The sequence below is a fragment of the Marmota marmota genome, unplaced genomic scaffold, assembly GCF_001458135.2.
Source record: "Marmota marmota marmota unplaced genomic scaffold, marMar, whole genome shotgun sequence".
NCBI lineage: Eukaryota > Metazoa > Chordata > Mammalia > Rodentia > Sciuridae > Marmota > Marmota marmota.
The window spans coordinates 21,289,744-21,304,257 of NW_026000101.1; positions in this window are offsets into that span (position 1 = coordinate 21,289,744).

Consider the following 14,514-nt stretch of genomic DNA (forward strand, 5'->3'; position numbering starts at 1 on the left):
GCTCAATCCAGGGATTGCTGTGTTTTCACTTCATTGTGATAGCAACTGGTAGCCATTCACAGTTTTCTATGCAAAAGCTATATATTGGAAACATTTCTTAGAGAAAGTTTGTGAGTTATATTGTGGAAAATAAGTTATATGGAAAATTTTATCAAAATATCCAGCTGGAAATCCATTCTAAACAGATGACAAATGTTGAGAGTCTATACTAAGCATCAGATCATCAAGACAGAAAGAAGGATATTCGGAGAAATGTTATGTATTTTACAGAGCATGGAATTTTATTGAATTTCTGGAATATGTGGGGGGTCAAGAAAAATAATAAAGAAGAGGTATGTTTTCACAGGAAAATTTGATTTAGTTTGGGACATATGAAGTTAAAGATGCTACTGGGATATAAAAATGAAGAAGTTAATTATTTGTTAGAGCTGAGATATTTGCATGATATGCATGAGATGACTGAAATACCATGATTATGCAATGGTTTAAAAGTTATTCAGGATGTAGAAGAGCAAGGCTTTAACTTTGATCTGACTCCAGATTTATATTCATTACCATGTACCCTTTTTCATTGATAAGCTTGGCCATTAATATTTCTAGAAAGGATGTTTTTTCATCCCTTGACTCTCACCAGAAAATTGTTTTTAGTAATTCTGGCTGTAATTTGTACAAATGGCTGATAAAGCCCTAATCTCATTATGTTTCAACTCTTTGCTCAGTGTTTTTATTTTTATTTTTCCTGAATATTTTCTGTGTTACTTGGATTTTTTTTTTCTGTGACTTAATTACCATATAAAAAGGAATTAGAGGAGGAAAAGTTTATTTTGGCTCACGATTTCAGAGTTTCAGTCAATGGCCAACCAACTTCATTGCTTTGAACTCAAGGTGAGACAGAATATCATGGCATAAGGGTATGAAGAAGGTGACCTGCTTGGGATATGACATCCAGGAAGCAGAGAGAAACAAAGAGAGAGAGGGAGAGGGAGAGAGAGGGAGAGAGAGAGAGAGAGGGAGGGAGGAGCGGTTGAGAGATATGAGTAAGGAATAACATATATTATCCACCAGGCACCCCATGACCAACTTTCTCCAACCAGGCCCTACCTGCCTACAATTACCATCCCATAACCCATTCAAATTGTAATCGATCAAATGGATTAATCCACTCATTAGACTATATCTCTCATAATCTAATTATTTTACCTCCTACATTAACACAGGATCTTTTGAAGGACACCTCATGTTCAAATCATAATACTTTGGAAATGTCTAGAATTTTGGAGTTTGCACTCATAAGGACACAGAATAAGTAAAATTTACATGTTCTGTTCCACACTGTGTTTTGTAGAAAAGATGAAGCTTGGACCCTTTATTGAATAAATTGAATAAAGACAGAGTTAAACATATAGAGGACAGTAACTAAGAAAGTGGACTATTTTATAGAATCCTTTTGACAATGTCACCATTATGTCCAACTATTCAAAGGACCGGTTGAGCTATCTAAATTCACAGCTCTGCCCTCATATATATATATATATATATATATATATATATATATATATATGTTTTACCCTGTAGAAAGAAAATCTCTTACATCTTAGAAGGCTGTGCTGAAGTTCATCTTATGCCATTCAATATCACAGCAGGAATATCACAGCCCATCACTTCTAAAAGTTAATGTACCATCCTTCACAAGATCCTCTGTAGACTAATATTGCCAAAGGTTAAATGACATTAATACAGAAGTTCATGACTGCATAATGCAGTTTATAATCCTGAGGATATACTTTAACAGCAACAACTATTCTTCTCATATTCCCCTTGTCTTTTAGATATAAAAACTGCTCTTGTGGAAAATTATCATTTCCCAGAGGTACAATTCTTGGTGATGGGGCTACATGGGGCACAGAATAGCTCAAACCTTCAGTAAGAAACAAAACAGAAGAAAGCAACTATGATCTAACAACAATTCTATTCTAACCCTTTGTTTTCTTATGTTATAGTTTCTTTACAAAACAGAGCATGTGGAACCCTAGATTTTACTTATTTTTGAGTTACTGTGAGTGTATCCTGTTTGTGTGGCTTACGTTTGTGTAACATTGTCTTTTGATTTTCTTGTCATTCTATTCTACTGATGGTTGCAGATATTTGGTGTCTCCTATGTGGTTCTTGACCCCAAATGACCCCAAATGACTCTAAGACTTTGTTGATGCTTGCATTTGAGATATTTAAACTGCTTGAAATTCATTATTTCTGATAACATATATTAAAATTCTTGTGTACTCACCTACTTTCAAGAACTAGACTAGACATATAAAGACTTTAAGAAAGCTTTATTGAACTGATTGCAGAATCCTATGTCAGTGAGGAACTCTTCGTCATTCCAATCCTGTGGATATTCCTTAGCATAGAATTGTGGTGGGTATTTTATTAACAGATGTTCTCTTTTATTAAAGTAATAGCTGTTGAAAAATATAACCCTTCTACTATTAAAACTATAATTTCACTCTTCCTCCTAACAGCTTCACACTCTAGAATACTGACCTTAGTGAATGTTTTTTAACACCACTTAAAATTTTTAAATATAGCAGTACATGCCAAGTTGAAGTTTGAAAATTTCCCTCCAAAATCTTTTACGTGCATTTGTACAATCCAAAAATCATGATTCCCAATTCAGACTATGACCGATAGTTACCAAGTATTAGAGTCAAGTGAATCATATAAATACAATTCTAGGGAATATTTAAAAGCAAACAATTCTCAACCTACTTGAATATTTTAGAAATGCTCATTTTTTTCATGATAAGCGTTCTCAAATATTTAATGAAATTAAGTCACATAGAATTATGTTATGTTTTGGGTACCTTAAGGGAATTTTTGGTAACATGTTTCTTTAAAATAGAGTCCTATGGTCAAATGACTTCAGGAAAATCTGGATTTGCCTAGGAAAAAGTTAATCTTATGATTTCCCAGGCTAGGTTATAAAAGTCATTAGTCCTCCTTCCTTCCTTTTTTCTCTTAGATTACTTGCTTAGAGAAATTCTAAGTACTAGATCATAAAGACATCTAAGCAGCTCCATAGAGAGGGCCAAATGACCAGAAACTGAATCCCTATGCTAATGATGTGACTGACTTACAGGACAAGTCAGCATACCACCTTGAAAGCAGATATACATCTTCAGTCAAGCCCCAGACAACATCCTTACTGAAAGCTCACAAGACACTGAGCCAGAAGCACCCAGCTAAACTGCTCCCATGTACTTGACCCAGAGAACCTTTGGTAAATAGTACGTGCTTATTTATTTATTTATTTATTTTATTTAGGAATCTAAGTTTTGAGGTAGTTTTCTAGGCAGCAAAAAACAACAAATAAAAATTCTTCTATTTCAGAACTTCTCAGAGCTTTTAACATACTGATAAGTGTTTTCACTTAAAAGAAAGACCTAAAATATGGGTTTCACTTATATTGAGCACAAATATTTTTAACCCATGTGTCTATTTCTCAAGTATATTCCTTAGAATTATAATTTTATGGAACATTCTTTGCATGGAAAAGTGCATGTATGAGAACAAATATATGTATTGGCAGCTAATATGTATCAAGAATCTTATTTTAACTACTAATCTACTTTCTGTCCTTATAGATTTTCCTATTTTAGATATTTAAAATAAAGAAATCACACAATACATTGTCACTGGCTATTATTTCTTCAAACTTTTAACAGACCCATTTAAAATGATAAAAATGTTATGTAAAGCTTAGGATTGATTTCAGAATATTTTGCTTTAATGGTAACTAAGTATTCACAGATATAAAACTAGGAACAATTTCCTTGTAAACCAAACTTATGAATCAAATACAACACTACAAGAAAAACCTGGCTATTTGCAGTGTTGCTGTGGGTCCATTACATTGCTGTTCATTACAGGCAGGTTCCTGTGATTTCATCATGCCTGTAATACCATGTGCATTAAGGACTCAGGTCTCTCACAACCTTCCTATATGTATTTTTGAGAAATCCTGCTTCCTACAGTTAATGCTTCTCACATCTTCAGTTATTGTGATCATATTACACCTTGAGATTACATCACCTTCCCTTTTCTCATCATCTGTTAAGATTCAAGTACCTACTGCTTATCTCCAATTCCCTCATAAGCCAATAGTAAGGGATAGTTTATGCAATAGTTTACCCCATAGTTTATGGGGTAACCAGATATTTGGGTAAATATTATGCTGCATGTTTCTCTAAGGGTAGTTTTGGGTGATATTAGCCTTTAAATCAGCAGACAGAGAAAGGCACATTGCTTCCCTGCTGTGGATGGGCTTCATCCAGTCAGTTGAAGCTTGACTTGAACAAGAAAGGCTAACCCTTCCTTGAGCAAGAAAATTCTGCCTCACTGCCTTCAAACTGGGAGACTGGCTTTTTTCTCTGTGTCTCCAGCTTGTAGATGTTTGGATTGAAACAATATTATCAGCTGTCTTTGTTCTCAGGCCTTTGGAATTGGACTAGAAATAAACCATTATCTTTCCTGAGTTTCTAGCTTACTAATCTACTCTGAAAATATTGGGAGCTTGCTACTCTCCATAGTTGTGTGATCCAAATCTGTATGTTATTTATATAATAAATATATTCACACAGTAAACCAATGATGTCATATAGCGATATAAGCATACTCTATGAAATATGCAAGATTTATTTATATTAAAAATGTATTCATCAAGGGGGACAAATGAATGACAGTAGAGGGGGTAGAGAGAGAAGAGGGGAGGGGAGGGGAGGGGAGGGGGGATAGTAGAGGATAGGAAAGGCAGCAGAACACAACAGACACTAGTAAGGCAATATGTAAATCAATGGATGTGTAACTGATGTGATTCTGCAATCTGTATATGGGGTAAAATTGGGAGTTCATAACCCACTTGAATCAAAGTGTGAAATATGATATATCAAGAACTATGTAATGTTTTGAACAACCAACAATAAAAAATTTAAAAAAATGTATTCAATGTTTATCTGAAATCCAAGTTTAACTGGAAGCCCTATATTAAATCTAGTAGCCCTATATCTAGATGATATAAAATAGGATTTTTACTATTTGTTCAAATGCTCCCTAAAACTTGAGTATGGGCCTGCAGACTCCAAGAGAGAAATTGCAATTATGTTTACATGAATGACTCTCCCAGGTCTTCTTCTCTAGCATCATTTTATCTGCTGATAATCTCTTTTGGTTCAAGGTTTGAGTATACTCTATGCAGTTGTGGCTTCTTAAACTCCCTCCAGCTCTATCCTACTTCTTGGGACTTTAGATTCATGTATATCATATATATCAAACCTCATATTTGATACTTCCACTTGTTGGTTGAATAAGTGCCCCATACTTACCTTCTTACAAATCTTGCTACTTTACCTGCCTGTAAACCTGTTCCTTCCTCAGTGTTCCCCAACCTAGTAAATAACATTCATTCACACATAGGATCAGGCATAAATTTGGGGGCATATCTTGATTTCTTTATTTTCTCACCCCAAATACTCAAGTACTATTGAATGTCCCCCCCAAAAAATCAATAATCTAAAACTTCTCTTCATTTTTACTATTCTACTTAGGAAGTATCCAACATCAGCTCCCTCCTAGATTAGCAGTAGCCTCTTAACTGGTCTCCCTGCTTCTGTCCTGTTCTACTTTGTATTGTCCACTCAGCATCCAGACGGATTAGTACAGAATATAAATTAGATTGTGCTAACTGTGATGATTAATTTGATACATCAATTTGATTGGACTAAAGGATACCCAGATAGCCGGCAAAATATTAATTCTAGATGTGTCTATGAGGGTGTTTTCAGAAGAAGTTAACATTTGACTCAGTAGGTAGTAAAATGAATCTAAACTCAATCAAAGGAGGAACCAAATAGAAAAAAAATGTAGAGGGAGGGTGAATTTAATTTCTTTTCTAGAACTGGGACAACCATCTTCTCCTGTCATTGAGCATCAGTACTCCTGGTTCTTGGGCCTCTGAACTTGGGCTTCCGCAATTGTCTTTTTAGATTTTCAGGCTCTATCAAAAATATTATATGTATAATATAATTTCTCTGTTGCCAAAATATTATAATACATTCTTAGCTCATTTAGCATTTAATAATGTGACTAAAGGAAAAAAATTCTATTCTTAGATAAGCTACAGTTGTTCACATGGTGGTGGGATGTAAATGTAGGATTTATTTAATATAATTATACAAGAGACAGAGGAGCTGGATTTGCAACTAACTAGATTTGGACATTGACTTTCTTAAGGTTAAAATGAAGAGACTGGATTTGTTGATATGTACGATATGTACATTCTTTTTTAGCATCACAATGTTGTAACTACACTATATAAACTAAAAATCAGAAAATATTGTATAAATATTTTTTAAATGTTTTTGTAGTTTTAGATGAACACAATACCTTTATTTTATTTGTTTATTTTTATGTGGTTCCCAGGATCAAACCCAGTGTCTCACACATGCTAGGCAAGCACTCTACCACTGAGCCACAACGCCGACCCTGTATAAATATTTCAATAGAGAAAACTGTTAAATTTTAAAATAATTTCAGATTTTAAAATGGCAAGAACCAACAAATTTGAATCAAAATTCATGGTTTTAAATTACTCTTCCAATATACTATCTACATTAGATATTTCTATTAGAAAGTTAAAAAAAAATCTGGTGATATAATGAAGATCCTATTATCCCATATTACCAAAGCAGATACAAGGTGATTTAGTGCTCCATGTGATGTAAAGGAGTCTCTTGACATGCTTCCTATGGCAGCTAGTTAGATATAGCAGCTGCCATCTTCACACTATAACAGAAATGCATAAAAAGGCTAGAAGCTGCTGATCTTCATCTTTACTAGAGCAAAGAACACATCTGCAGGATTCTACCTCCTATCTCATTAGTCTAAGTCATACCATCTCCATTATACCTAACCAAAATAGGAGAATTGCCAGGATTGGCTTATAAGTATTAACATTTAACGTTCAGGTCTAGCCAGGTTACCATAAAATGTATATTATCTAATAACTGGATAAAATTAGAGGTATGATTTTTAAGCAAGTAATTTGGTTAGGCACTCAGGAATGCCTCATGAAATATAAATACAAATTATGAAGCATTGAATATTATATAATATCCTCTTTTTTCAGCTTCCTTATATGGTACATAAGAATAATACTTACTTTAAAGGATTATTGTGATTATTACATGGGGTAGCTATCTTTTAAATATGCTTATGAAGAAAATATATGAAGAATGAATTTATACACACACATGTATGTATAAATAATATTGGGCTTTTTATTTAATGGAGACTGGCTTTACTGTAATTTTTCTAAATTGGTAAAAAAAAATTGACTCTATTTTGTTTGGCATAACAAACTCTATTGTAATTTTCTGAATATATTTCCTCAATGTCTGTGTTTTTCTATATGCATAGTATCCGTTGGGTCCTTAAATACACCTAAAAGGTAAGTTAATCTCCATGCCAAATCTTATTCGCTTCCTTTGTTGCATTTTGAACAGCTGTGATGTGAAAGCACAGGTTGCTCCCTTGCTGCAAAAGTTCACTTGGGCATAGTTTCACAATGAGCTAGGAGGACAGGTGTTTTGAAAGTAGTCTGACACCTCTGTGCACCCAGGAGAATACATAGCAAATGCTCTACCATGTAGAGAGTAGGACATGAACTGAGCAGAGATCAGGGCCAACATTGGAAAGTGGCTGCTGTTGCTGTTAGAAACACAATTATGAATTTCTGCCTTGAATAATAGAAATGCTGATTTAAAACTACTACATCTGATGAGAAGTCACATATTGTGGTTTTTAGCTCAGAGAAGAAAAGCATTCCTTAGTCTTGATAGTATTAAACCAGAAGGGAATATGTGAAGGACTGCTGGGTTATGGCATGAAAAGCATTGAAATGCCACTGTGTCATTAACTATCTTCCCAGTTGAAGAAATAGGAGATTGCTTTCAATTTTCTTATTTCTATTTTCCTTGTATATGTACTTAGTAATGCCTATAGAACAGAAATATAATCTATTTAGAAGTATTAGACCACATCAAGGTATGAAATAAATGTAACTTGACAAAGTAACTTACTAAAATATATGTATATATTCATTTAAAAGTAATTAGAAAGTGCTAAGTATTTAAATTGGTTTTGCTGAACCAACCCTTCTTTTCACACGATTCTCTTAAAACCAAGAGGCAGGAATGACCACAAGGTTCTATTTTCCAAATATATAAAAAAATGAATTTTTCAAGTGTTTTGGAAAATAAAACCTTTGGTATTAATTGTGGCCAGAAATACTTACTTATATGTGTAGAATATATTTACATACTCTATTACATACTAAATTTCCCTATTTGCATATTTGGTCAGTTAAAGATAATTCAAAGAAAGATTGTTCAGTATTATGTAAAATAGTAATGCTCAAATTTATTTGACAAATCAATACCCTAAACTCCCTAAAAAAAAAGTTATACTCCAATTCTCTCTAATCAGACATCTAAACTGCTTTTGTCAAAATCATAAGTGAATTTCAAATTATTACATTCAAGGTGTAATTTTTAGTATAACTTTCAGTGACACTTAAGCCTTATTTGATATAGTCACTTACTCCTTCCTCCATAAAAAATAAAAATAAACTCATGATGTACCAAAACAAATCCTTCACTTTACTTCTGAGATTAACTTTCCTGATTTTCTTCTTTCCACCCTGGTTTGCCGTCAATCTCTTTTTCAGGTTTCTGATTTCTCACAAATAAACAAGTTTGTAATGACCCATGGATCAGTCATTTGTCTTTTTGTCTTATTTTTCTATGGTCATTGTAAACCTCATTTATGTTATTCATAGATTTAATTTCATACAATAAGGCAAACTAAAACTATTTTCTTATAAATTAATAAAAAACACATACATAAAATGATGTATTTTGGAAACCCTTTATTTTGGGTCTATTTTATTTGTTTGTTTGTTTGTTTATTTATACAACCAGTCTTTTCCTAAGAATTCAGCAGGAGAGTAAAAGCACAGAACTAATCTTACATAGAGTTTAGGAAAGAGGAGCTCTCAAGGGTTGGCAAATTTTGAAAAAGAGAGTGTTGAGAAATTGGTTGAACTTTAGATGTGAAATGAGTGTGCAACGAGGAGAATGTTTCTGATTAGCTGGCTTTTAGAAATCTGAACAACAGAAAGAGACTGCTGCTCTCTGACTGATTTGAAGAAGTATACTACTGAAGGAAGTTGTCATTGACCAAATATGATGCGTTTAAAACTGACTCAGGTAGTTATTTATTGCTATGGTCAAAAACAATCAGTCTTTTCCCAGGAAGACAAGAGCTCATTTCTCTCAAGAGAAATAGAATACATGTGTTTCCTTTTGTATTCAGCAGGTACATACACATTTCCTTATATTTTTTTTTTCAAAAAAAAAAAAAAACCCTAAACCAAAAAAAGGAATAGAATTCTGAACAAAAGTAAAAATGCATTTAATGCATGAATTCAGAAGAGGAGCTAAGTGCTATTGGTTAGTAGATTATTTCCACAAGGAATCCTGTAAGGGAAAGGGATATTTTTTTTTAGTGTTATTGAGAATAATCTTCTCTGTGTGGGTGCTCACAGCACTTTTATTAATTTGACAATTTAAAGATTTAACAGACTACATATAAATAGATGAACGAGTATATATTGGTATCTATATGTGTATTTATATTTATACATATGTATATATGCATATATACATAAATACTTATATGTATATATGCATATATATAAACATTGACAAAACATGAATTTTCAAAATTAGAAAAAATTGGCTTAGGAAAGAGTTTTTCAGTTATTGTGTATTTGCTTCATATATTTTGCAAGTGTGGCTTAACCAAATTTCCATACCAAATTTTACCACTTATATTTTATTTTCTATTTAATTTGGGCATTTGAGTTGTTTTTTTTTTGTATTCAATGACAGTTTTGCTCTCATCATATATAAGGTTATCTAATACTAGTTTATTGTCATAATTATAATTCTAAAGAAATTCAATCCTTATTTTTTTATTATAAAAAGAATAATTTTCCATCAATAATATGAACAAAGAAAACATTTTTATGTTATAGAGATACAGTGAAACACAGCATTTAAGTGTCTGGGCTATGCAACCAAGATGCTTGGGTTGAAAGCTCAACTACACACTAATTTGCTATAGTATATTGGGCAGGGCACTTTATATATCTGAGCATTTGTGGCCACAAAAATAGAATAGGGTTAATGCTGGCACCTATACACAAAAAATTTTGGTGAGTACTAATATGTGAGATTAATGCAAAATACTTTGCAAGCTACTAGCACATAGTATGTAATCAGTACATAGTGGCTGTTTTTAAAACTACAATTGATTTTATTCATATTTAAATTTTTAACCAAGTTAAAATAAAAATGAAATGTGATTTCCCACCTATCCAATGGGCAACAATCCAAAAGTTGATAATAGTGTGCTGGGAAATTGTAATTCCTACATTGCTGGTGAGAGTGTAGGTTGGTTAAAGGAAGTATTTTGTTCAAAAATTAGAAAATAATTTATTGAGGGTTCATTGGCTATATCAACCAATTGCTGTAACTGTTAACAGTAGTTTAGAGATTATTCATGGTCAATCATGTTAGTGGGCATATAACTGCTCAAAACTCTGAACAGTAGTTGTAGATTCACCAGCATTAAGGACACAGGACTCCTATGGGCTCTGCTGTAATCATTATGATATTGCCAAACTTAATACATTCTTGCCCTATAGACTAGTCGTGATCACCCCTCAATTTATTTCAAAATTTTCTGCCTTTTTACATTGCTTAGTCCTCATTCAAAGTCCCAAATAGGTCACAAACCCTCATATTAATACCATAAAAACCTAAAAATAAAGTCAACATTATATTTATTTCCTATACTGAGAAGTGCCCTGAGTTACATATAACATTTACTCTCCCTTTTCCCATTGGCAATGTCCTTATCTGTAAGAAGCAGGGAGGAGACAGACCAAGAAAAACATAGCTGCTTAGGGCTTTTAATGGTATCATGGGGCCAAACACAAACAATGAAGTTCAGGGACAAACACTGAATTGCAGAGCTCCCAAAATAGTTAAAAGTTGAGAAGCTAAACTTCTGAAAGAAGGAGAACATAGAAGATATCCCAATATCCTATGTCACTATCTCAAGGCATTTTCATATTCTTTACTTGAGGTCAAGATAATAAGCAGAAAGCTGAAGCTGAGAGTTATCAAAAATGTGCAGAATCTTTATCTTACAATATTTGTGTTTTAAAAAGCAGAGTTTAGATCATGCCCTGCATAAGTAGCCCTAGTATGTATTCTAGGTTTCTAGTTGAGCCCACTGAAAAACTATATACTACTGATAAATATTTACTGGTCTCTATAAATTCTAAATCCTAGGCTCTACTATTCCTATTATAATTTAACAAAAGAAAAAAACTGATGAGAACTGAAATATAGGGAATAACAAAGTAGATAAAATAAAAAATTAAAACATGAAATATGGCAATTAATAATAAAAATTTTTACAGGATGGATGGACAAAAGAGAGATTTTGTAAACTATAACATAAACTAGTACAACATACAGAAAAAAAATGATGAAAAATAGATAAAATGGCACCAAAAAAATTTGAGGCAAAAATGAAATTGACTATTATCCTAGTTAAAGCACAGACAGATAAGGTAAGGGGAGATGAGATAGGACAAAGGAAAGATTAAAAAGGGTTGTTAAACCCCAATGTTATGAATAAAAATAAAACTACAAATGGGAAAATCATTTGAAATTGACAAACAAATGAGAAAATCTAAAAAAAAAAAAAGAAGAAAAAAAGAAAACCAAAGCGAAAGCAACACTACCTCCAAATGAGCAATAATAAGTTGTCAGCTGAATTGTTTAAAAATAATCTGTGCATGGAATAATTATAATCATTGTTTATTATATTTACTTGAAACTGGCTCAGTAAATATTAATGTATTGCCTTATTAAAGCAACAAGTAATATTTCTTTTAGTAGCAGTGATGTTCACAATATCTTTATACCTCTTCAAGAACATGGCTTATTAATTCAACTACTGGGACTGTTACTGGTAAATAGAATTCAGCTGCCAACCTTCTCAAAAATCGCCTCCATTCCAGATCATGATGAAGATCCCTTGATCTTTCCTGATGAAGATTATTACCAAAGGTCATAAACCCATTATAGGTCGGGCTTCCTCCAGTAATTGTTAAACACAGGATTAAAATATTCAAATTGGGGTGTCTCTGGAGGGTTATCCCATATTTAGTACTTCCTGTAGAGATGGTGATTCCTTCCATTGAAATTGCACTACAGCTTAGCTCCTACCTCTGACTGATCCAACTTCCTCACTCATTCATAGCTCTTGAATACAGAACTCCCTAATAAACCACCTGCTCTCTACTTTCTATCTCAGCATCCATTCCTCAGGAAAACAGTTTGTGACAAGTAGGTTCCATGCTCTATTTCTCCATCTTTGGAGCAGGGTTTTATTATTTGTTAAATTGAAATAAATTACATCATGTTTTTCCCCTCTACCTATTTAAGGTATTTTATACTATCTTCTTTGTATAGAAATACAATAAAATTTGTATAGCCAAATGATAATACTAAATCAAATATTAATAAGAGAAAGTGTTAGAGAAACAGAAAGAAACATAAATAGAAAAAAAAAAAACACATGATTTGATTGGAATTTCCCCAGATTCAATTCAATTTATTGATAAAGAGAAAATCAATTTCCAAGCATCCCCAAGAGAACTTTTAGGAGATTTTCAGTATCATTAAAAACGGCTGTATTTTACCAGTGATGTAGTTTTGAGCAGCTGACCATCACTGTGACAGAGTATCAGAAATAATAAACTTGAAAAGAGGAAATGTTTATTTTGGACCAGTTTTTGAGTTGGCAGTCCATGGCCAGTTGACTCATTGCTTTGGGGGCTATGGTGAGGTGATTTATCATAGAAAGGATCGTGTGGCAAGAAAAACTTGTGCATTCCATGGCAGTCAACAAGAAAAAAAAAATACAGAGAGAGAGACAGGTGCTGAGATCCCAATCTTCCCTTTAAGAGAAAACCCATAGAGATGTCAATTCCTTGGACTGGGCCCCATCTCTCAAAGGTTCTACCACTTCCTAATAAAGCTTGGACCGAGGACCAAGATTTCAACACATGAGACTTTGGGGGGACATTGAATATACAAACTAAAACATCCCATCCCTTTCAACAAAAGCTTATCTCATAATACAAAATGCATTTAACCCATCTTAATGAGTCTCTGAATTTTTAACTGTTCCAGCATATGTCCAGGTCCAAATTTTCCTCAGAGACTCAAGGCAAACTCAGGTAAATAAATAAATAAATTGCATACTTCTGAGACAAAATAAAGGATAAATATACTTATTCTGAAAAGAAGGGATAGGAAATTAATAGTACAAAGGAGTACAAAGTAAAAACAAATCTCTACGGGGCAAACTTCTTACAGCTCCCTGTCTGGCACTCATGTCATTTGATGGTGTGATGTGAGCCTCAAAGTATTTGGGTACCCTTGCCCCTGTCACCTTGCTTGTTTAGCTCACACAGCCACTCTCTTGGACTGGCTCTGCTTACTGCCTATAGCATTCCTCAATGGACAGTTCACATTATTCCTAGTATTTCTAATTTCCTGAAGTCTCCATTGTACCTTCAACGTCACTCTCATAGTTTCACTATGCATTGTGCTGTCAAGGTTGGCTTGCCAGGATTCTAAAAGTTCCATATACTTTTTGGTCTTAAAGGCTTTCCTTGAAATCTTGGTGAAAGCCTCTTTGACCTGCTTATCTCTGATTCTGCATGCCTGCAAACTAGCATCAGACAGACAATGCCAATATTTTCTAACCAGGATGAGCTATACCAGGTCTTTGTCTGAACCATAATTGCAGCAACTTCAAGTGACTTCCTGCCTGTAAAGAATCCCAAGGAAATGACATCTGAGGCAGTCTGGGATAGGGAATGCACTTTGTGCATCTTTTATCAAAATTGTGATCTGGAAAATCTCTGACACAAGTTTGGATTTCCACGTCTTTGAACATACAATGGGTCAGGCCTTGCTAAATTCTGAGGTGAATTTATGGCATCTTTTCTCTTGCCTTGGTGCCAAGTGATTGGCTTCATTCTGATGGTGCTAATTTCTTTAGTAATTGCACCTTCCTTTGCAGCACCTTTAAGTGTGTTCCTTTACTGGCCAAACTGAAAGTTTCTGCCCTGCAACACTTTGCTCCTTGTTCTCAGAGGAAATTTTAATTCTAAGTAACCAGTAGTATTCATGCCACTTCCTAAAAGCTGTGCTGCCTTAAAATTTCGTCCACCAGATAAATTAGTCTATCACCTTAAATTCAACCTCCACATAGTTTCAGGTATGAAGAATATATATATATACTGTCTCT